Below are 9,034 nucleotides of genomic sequence, written 5' to 3' on the forward strand. Positions count from 1 at the left end.
TCCTATAGAGTTACCTCCCTTACTCTTCTCCGTGTGACGTCATGAAAGCCTTGATGTTTTGTTTTGAAGAGAAGAGCAGTTATCAACATTTCTTATTATGTTTAGGTCGTCGTTGACCTCAGTATGTCTAGAGTTTGCCTTCTGGTCGCGATCTCTCTTCCAGTAGGTTTTCGCCTCACGTGACCTCAGGCGAGACATTACAGTGTGTTTACACAATATTTATGTTCTGCTGATAAAGGGCAGTTACTCTCGGTGTTCGATGACTTGACGTATTTCCTGCCCCTGGCAAATGATCTCGCCAATAGGAGCTCGTCGTGCCGCGCCGACGATTCTGGAAACAGAAGATGGTTTCTTACGGAGCTATTTATAGACATCCCGTCTACAGTTTCACATCTTTTTGAAAGCTGCCTCGTATAAACACACACTGGCACATTCAAACATTAAAAGCCGAGGCACAAAACAAACATGCACAGCCACACGCTCACACACACACACTCACATGAAAGCTGGCTCACTCACGAGCACGCACGTGCGAACGCACACACACACACCAACACCAGAGAGGAAGTGAGGGTCGCACTTTATTCCACTCCGGCATATTTGTTGATGCTCAGGGCTACAAATCAGCCAAAGCTTTTATTTCTTTAGATGTCTCCTCAGCTGCAGGATGAGAAATTCGCTGGAGGAAACAATGAAGCTTCTCTGGCAGAAAGGGGAAGCACTCTGTAGATGGCGCTGAGGGCAAGGAGAGAGAGAGATCAAGAAGTGCGCATCTGCTTGTTTATTTCTGTCTCTATTTTACATTCAGTACTTAATTAACGGTTTATTGTGTGGAGGATGTGTCGGCGCTTCTCCTCCCCTGCATCCAATTACGCAGTTGTTCTTAGGAATGGTTGCTGTGGGTCTGTAAGTCACGTGGTACAGTCGACTCCACCAAAGCGAGGCTTAATAGGCATTTGGTGTATAGGCAGGTAACTGATATTGTTCTTCATTGGCAGTTTGCACAACTGCTTGTCTTTGGGGTTTTTGGCGCCTTTCCCCTTCAATTAAACATGAACTTAAATTACTTTCCTTTGTTCCCTCTTGTTAGCCCCAGATGTAAGTCTGTTTTCACCTGTAGTAAATATTTTTTAGAGAAAAAAACCATAGAGACATCTGGTGTTTGAAAGACAGGACTGGCTGTCGTCCTGAGAGAAGTGTTTCTTGTCCAACCTACGATGTGCAAAGCGAGATTTATTTGGTGTTTAAATGTTATGCGCTGCCTCGAACCCTGATGACCCTCAGACTCAAGCCACCCCAAGGCCGAACCCTCGTGCTGACTTATGTCTTAGATATACACTTCTCCACCTAACGAACTAGCACAATATATATATATCTCCAAAACGCAGAAATAAGAAATAAAAAATGACAAAAAATGGAGGGAATAAAGCTGCCGCCCTTGGAGGGGTTGGGTCCTTAGTACTTCAAAGCTGTTTACCTCTTGGAGCCCTACTCTCTCTGTAGGTACCCTTTCGTGGCCGCAGTGTGGGTGTCCTGCATGTCATCAAAGAAAACAGTATGTGCCCGATCGAAAAAAAAAATATTGTATTATTATACGGAAGAGGAGATATGTCTATTTTTTATCATACAAATGAAAAGATTGAGATAATGTGAATATACTACAGGGAGTGTCTTGTGACAGGTAGAGCTGGACTTTCTGCGGTAGAAAATTACCCCCAGCAAGTAGGCGGGAGACAGGAGGCCAGTCGTGAGAAAGGTTTAATTATCCAACAGATACTTTGAAATAAATAAGCTTGAGGTCGTATTGGTGAACATAGTGGGAAGCATTGCACTCGCTTTCTTTTTGTTTTTGTGGTGTGTGGTCGCCACACTGGCACTAACTAACTCGTCAGTCACTCACAAAGTAAAGAAGTAAAGCTCTGACAGGGATGCCTGTCTAGTCTGTGATGAGGGAGCGAGTGGTTACAGCGCTGTCGTCCGAACTGAGAGGTGAACTGGTTCGATACCCGTGTAGCGCAACTCATTTTTCCCTAGCTGGCTGGAATGGACACCTAACCCCTTAGCGGAAGGTAAGGCAGCGAGGGTGAGAGATGGACACAATCCTCATGCCAAGCTGGCCCCGAGAAAGGAAGGTCTGTACCTGAGAAAGGTCACTGGACGACTTATACATTATGTGTGATTGACGGAACAGATGATAGAAGTGTTAAGGAGAATAACAACTCTGATGAGAATTGCGATGCCCTGTTTAGAAATCGGCATTTGAGTAATTATAATTACTTTTCCTAAAAGACTCCAAAACATAAGAACCTTCGTGTCCACCGACTGGTGAAACAATGGCATTGTCTTCATTGCCATACACTTCCCACAAGGTCCTCATGGGGTCAGCCAGTCTACACGATAAACCAGTTCACTCGGGGTCACCCAGCACTATCGACCAGCGGAAATAAAAATAGAAGAAATGATGAAAAAAAAAAAAAAAGCCGAGAGAGCGAAGCCGTCATCACTTCTTGTCTGGTGCATTTCAAGAAATATTGATAAAGTCCGCCGAGCCACTCACAGATATTGTGGTGCTCAATGGAGGAACTCTGCATGACAATTGAAATAGATTCCACAGCAGCTTCTCTTGTCATCAGCATCGGCAGACATGAATAATTAAGAAGCTGGCGAATATACCAGAACATTGAATATATTACAATTTTTTATGACCGAGAGTTAGAGAGTGTGTCTGTGTGTGGAGTGGAGGTGGGGATGGAGAGGTCGTGAGGAATGAGAAAATGCTGGCGCAAGATGAATACACAGAAATCAATAAACACATAAAAATGCGTTGACGCCCACACGGACAAACACGTGAATGCATCGACACCCTCAAGCACGCACCCAAACACACTCAGCGATGCATAGCATAAAAACAAGCAGCCTTTCATAAAGCTGCTTTGATGCCATGTTGACACCCTCTCTCTCTCCTTGACACTCGCAATGCTCAGCTGAGTCAGCAACTGGTGATGGATGATGGACGTCCACCGCTAGATCCATTCTGATTACCTCCCTTTTTTGTCGCTCCGCTAACTGCTTATTTTCATGAGTTCTTTCATAGCGGAACTGTCATCCATCACTAAGCATCCTCTTTGCAAGGCAAAGACGGTTAGAAACTGTAGCCTACCTTCAGGAAGCCTATAAATATTTGTCAGCATCGATTTCTGTCAGAAGCGCCTAATGAATTTCCTTTCTTGAAACAGCAGCTGGAGGACGTGGTCTTCGCAGGGCGCCATAGTTATTTAAGCCGCACTTCATTTTCTCACAGAGAGCCCAGCATCCTCTCGCAATTTTTGTTTCACCTGACGAGTTTGCCGGTGAGGTAAAGTTTTTACAGTACATTTCTGACTGTTAGGACCAGTGCAGACATCTTGGCTCTCACTGTCATGGTCCTGCTCTGTCTCTCTCGTGCGGACATAGTCGATATGATTCAGAAGAAATGGTGAGCCTGGCGGCACTAATATATCGTATGATTATTGCTTTACTGTACTGACAGATGTGAGCTGCAGGTTTTCCAAGGTCCACTAACTCTATTGGAATATCACATAGTTTCAAGAAAGTTCCAGCAATGTTAGATAACTCTCGAGTCCTGCTTCCTACATTTCTGTTAGTCTGGATGTCTGGACACTGCAGAAATTATTGTCACATTCTCACTCTTCATCCTCTGTCATCACTTCTGTGACCCTCGTGTCGCTGTTAAGATCGTTATGACTGGAGAAAAGTTTTCCATTTTCAAACAAGCGCCAGACACGAGGAGAGGTAACTGCAGGTACTGACCTGCGACTTATCTCCCGTCCGTCTACAGCCTTATCACCCGTACTTCTGTTTCACTTCGTTGCCAAGGCAACAGACGACTGGAGCAGATGGCCGTTAGCCCTTTTACCGGCCATAAACTCGTGCAAGTTAGAGCTTTTTGGACGTAGTGCCACCCGCATAAAAATGCGGGGTAAGTCTCGCTCTTCATCCCCCTGGCGCGCGAGGCCTTGACGTCATCGGGGTACTAAAGGCGCCGCCAGTCGCTCGGAAATGTTTTTGTGGAGGGTTGATGGCGGGCACGGATGGAGAGCAGGAGGAGCTGCACTGATGTTGGGTGGGAGGGGCATGGCTGCCGACCTTGTATGAGAATGCGGGTGGACCCTGTGGAAGGTAGGGTGGAGGGAGTGGTGCAGACTGTAATTACTTCTGTGCCTACCGTCACGATGATCGGATATAAAAAAAACAACTAGGAAAAAAAAGTTTTTCTCTCTGGCATTTTTGGTCTACTCCGGTTGAAAGTTAAAGACAAACCAAACTAAATAAAAACTGCAAATACACTCTGTCGGTCTTTAACTCTTGATCGAGACGCTCGCCAAGATGCACTCCTGTAAAGTCTTGATGTTGGGATATCATCAACTGTATTCGTATTTTGTTTTGGAATTAAGCATTTGATATTATTGCCTCATGTTTTATTAATGTCTAATAGCGTGCATTAACCAAATGCACTTTTCTGGCTTTGAATTGTGCCGACGATGCCAAGAAACCTGAAGATAATGCAGTCGGTTTGCGAGTCTGAATTAAATACAAACAATGAAAAATTTCTTCTTCTTTAGAAAGACTGTTAGTGAGTACAGCTGCTCCCTGTCCTTTATAGAAGTTGTGTGGTGCATGGAGAGGTGCAGTTGTGTGTGTGTGCCAGTGTGTATGTGTGTGTGAGAGAGAGAGATGCTGCGCTTAACATGTCCAGTCTATAAAATAATTATATGCCCACCTTTCTGGATTTTTTTAATTGGCAAGCTTGTCTCCTCACCCTGCTGCGATGTAACCCATCTTTCTATGATAGTCACCAAACAATAATTTAAGCAGACAATTTTAACTTAAACGTTAAGGCCAGATAAACAAATGTATTTTATTCCTCACTTTCAGTTGTAATCAATGTTTCACTTTAAAAGCACGTACGTGGATGAAGGCATCAACATCAACAACAGCAGCAGCATCTTGCGAGTCCATTTGTTCCATATCAGAAAAAATATCTGTTTCTGTTTTATTGATCATTGTTTAAGAGACACTCAAGGCAACTTAACAACAGTCTCTACATGATCTTGAGGCCCCATGCAAAGTTTCTTTCGATGTCGCCTCCCCATCGCCATCTTAGTGTGATTTTCTGGCAAAAAACCGTTGTTGTATAAAAGCAGGAATCGCCAATGTCCCTTGAAACAGTTCAGCTGAGCATTGCACGAGCTCCACATCGCTTTAGACTAGTTTTCCGCTTAACATGTCTAATTCGTTTACTCAAAAACCTGCAGGAGATAAAATTATTCCACAGAGACTCATCTGGAAAATTCTCATGGAAGTCTGCAAGGATCGTTTACTCTGAATGCCACATTCGGTAAGAAACCGCGGTTTAGTGGATGATGCTCCGGTTTGCTTTTGCAGGATGTATACCCTGTTGTGTCGTCTGCTACAAAGCTGGCGTGTTTAATTACATTAAATTATAAGGACATGGGGGAAAAAAGACTCATGGTCAAGCCAAATTTTTCAGACGAGTTGACTTCGGTTTAGATGGGCAATAAAATCCGGAGCATTTCCTTTATTTTCGAAAGAAATATTAGCTGGCTGTACTTGATCCTGCGGGCGACATCATAAAGTTCAGTTTAGGTGAGGGCAGTAGGGTCTGCAGGATGGTTGGCAGCTTACAACCCCCGACATCGCCAGAGGAATTGTGTTTGCCAAGTCCCTCCAACACACTGGACTTGGTGTCTGAGCTACATCATTTTTAACTCTTTACAAGTGAATTTTTTTCACGAGGGAGAGTAGGAGATAATGTTTGGATATGGGGGAAGATGAGAACTGAGATGACATTATCTACCACTTGATGGAATGTACCTGGACCCTGTTGGAGATGGTGTTGTGAGAGTGCTGGGCTTTTTGGAACATCGCCCTTTGCCGCATGAAACATGCTGTCTTTAATGCTCTATAAAACTGTTTTCGATTTTCACAAGAATTTCTACATTAGAATGCTCTTGATAACTGTTTACTACAAGAAAACGGAAGCTGAGTGCTGAACGAAACCACTTTGTGTAAAACCCATCGCTACAGCAGTTAAATCTCTGTAAACAGAGGAACTATACCTCGTGCCCCATGTTTGCAACGTTTTACACCTTTTTTCAACTCAATCCTTTCAATCCTTTCCCATCATCATCGTTGTTGTTGTCGTCATCATCATCAACGTCCTCGTGATCAGCCCTTGTTGTTGATCTGATGTCCTCATTCTATTTTTTTTCTGTTTTGCTTGTCATGTTTTCTGATTTTATTTTTCTATAACACCTAAACAAACGTTTTTTGTGCTTGAGATTTGTCGCCCTTCATTTTGGAATTTTTTTTTTTTTACTTTTTCCCCCTGTGTTTTCGCTCGTCCCTCTTGCAGTACATCAAACAGGGGAGGCAACTTTTATGTTTGTGGTATTGCTTTATGCACTAATGTTAAGACTAGACGAGCCAATGGCTGCTGCAGACCTTCAGACCGTACGCATCATTTGTCAGCTCTTCATCAACACATTCCGACAGCTGCAGGCATCTCGCAGTGGCACATTGCCGGCGCGGCTGTACGAGACAATTATCTCCCCTCTCTCTCTTCCTCCTTGGCTTCTTGTGCTGCGAGCGCTGCTCTGATTTACGACCCCAGCGCCTGCCGTCAGCAAGTTACCTCCCTTCCGAGCTCAGCTCTCCTGAGTCTTCCTTCTTGGCCTCTGTCCGTCTCCATCTCCTGTTCCCTTCAGCCATCCGTCAGGTACAGGTGTGTAACGGGTCCTTTCCTATGACGTCATCTTTGGACCACGGCGTCCATACCATCAAGGTCCGTAGTAGAGGTAACTCTACCCCTGGGTTATCTTGCTCCAGGGACCTTCATTATGATAGCATGCACACACACACACACGTGTAGATACAGACACACACTTCATATCTATCTTTGTGTTTGTTCATCTCTGTGGTTGCTACATTCCTGTCTTCACCTCTCGCTCTCGAGGGCGGATGTGATGAAGAGCAGCAATGAGGAGGGCGCGGGACCTACCCTGCACCCTTTTAGTAGGTCTTCCATCTGGCGACCTGTAAACTCTTTGATGTTGGTCAACAACTTTTTCTTCTGCTCCCCCCGCCAACATCCCCCGTTGACAGATCCCTGGAGGACTGTCGTGGGCAGTGTCAAGTGCCGCGTGACATGTCACAACCGCTTGACGGTGGCGACCACAGGCTCCTGGGGACCGACCAGGTCAGCGACCGCACTGCCAACAAATTTGTTTGTCTTCTGTGCTCCCTGTAGGAGACCAGTCTCCGGAATTACAGTCACTTTCTTAACCTGAACAGTATTTATTAATCAGCGCAATTATAATCAGAATTTAATATTTGTAAAAGCTTTAAGTCATATAAAATTATTTATTGCGCGACACTTTTGTGAATATTTATTAACGTATCTTGTAACAGTAATAATTTTCACATTAATTTCTTCCAACTGTATTTTTTTTAATTGAATGTCTGGTGTTGGAATAAACATCTCTCGAGCTCTACACTCTGACAAAGATGCTGGAGCTGACACTGTCAGCGGTTCCTTTGCTCCTGGCGGTGACACTTTCACGGTTCACTGAATTTCATGGCCGCGATGTAGTATTGGGATCTCACTGATTAAACTCTGGTCATTTATACGAAATCCTCACACAAAATGTGGAGCATACACAAATGAGTTTGCTGCCAGCACGAAGTTTTCTCTTTCTATCGCCTGCAACCACAATTTTCATTTTTCGAGTTTTAGACATTTGCCATCAGGAAATCAAGATTACCACTAAACTTTTTCTTCCCCCTTTTAAAAAATGTACCGTGGCGACAATTTATAACACGACAGTGATCTGTTATACTCATCTCCTTTCGTTTCACATGAATCAGTCAAGGCAAAGTGAGTGGCTAACAGTCTTTAACCACTTTCGACCAGTGTGTCCTGCGCATGCGCTGAATAATAGACGAAACTCCGATGAAGGTGGGTTATAAAATGAAATTACAAAGTTTTGAGACTCGAAGACAAATGTCAAAAACAGCAGGTAGCTAAACATGGGGATGTCCATCCGGGCCTCTGCCTGACTTTTCACAAGAACCACAAACCGCCAGACGCGCCACGTGTCCAGGTGATGTTGCAGCGTTATCTCCCCTACACGCACCCATCTCTAGCTGGCGGAGTCTTCAAAAGGACTCGCCTACCTTTACCGGAAAGGGCCCACCTTTCGGATGCCGGTAAGTCTTAGCATAGGGGGCGCTTTGTTTGGATTTTCTTGGGTCTGGCCTGGAAGTAAGACTGTCTGAGGCTGGTCGTCTGTTTACAGAGGAGGTTGTGCATTGCCCAGACCTGCTCTGCCGACGGAGGGACTGCTGCATTTTCATTACAACCAGAGAAACTGTACAATGTTCATTAGATGAAAGGTTCATAGATGAGACTTCTATTCACACTCTTTCATCGTCTAAGCACATCCGGGGCATTTTGAACAAAGGATAGATACACTACTGCAAAGCCGTTAGACACCTTTCGTGAAAACTAATATCATCAGTTTGGGATTTGTTTTAGCTTGATTAGTCCATACATATATATATACTAGTAGTGATCGAGATATAGAGGTGGAAGGACGAGACCAATCAAAAGCAAGCAAAGGAAGGTTAAAGCAGTTTCAAGATCCATGCGCGCCAAGGGGAAGCCACCAGCTTGTAACCAAAACACATCCGCTGCTCGAGCTCCTACAGCAGATGGACAAGATGTTGATTTGCAAGTTTGTGGGACCGAGATGCTGGTAGACACACAGGCAGACCCAAGAGCCGACAGCAGACATGCGGACAGACAGACACTCGAGTCGAGCAGACAAACATGAGCATGAACAAGAGCAGAAGCCATGCACTCGGCAGACATTAGAGGAGTTTGGAGAGGACATGATACACACTGGGTTAAATACATCAGCTCGGGATGTTGCACTTGTTTAAACACTACATT

The sequence above is a fragment of the Pomacea canaliculata genome, linkage group LG8 (assembly GCF_003073045.1).
Source record: "Pomacea canaliculata isolate SZHN2017 linkage group LG8, ASM307304v1, whole genome shotgun sequence".
In the NCBI taxonomy this organism is placed as follows: Eukaryota; Metazoa; Mollusca; class Gastropoda; order Architaenioglossa; family Ampullariidae; genus Pomacea; species Pomacea canaliculata.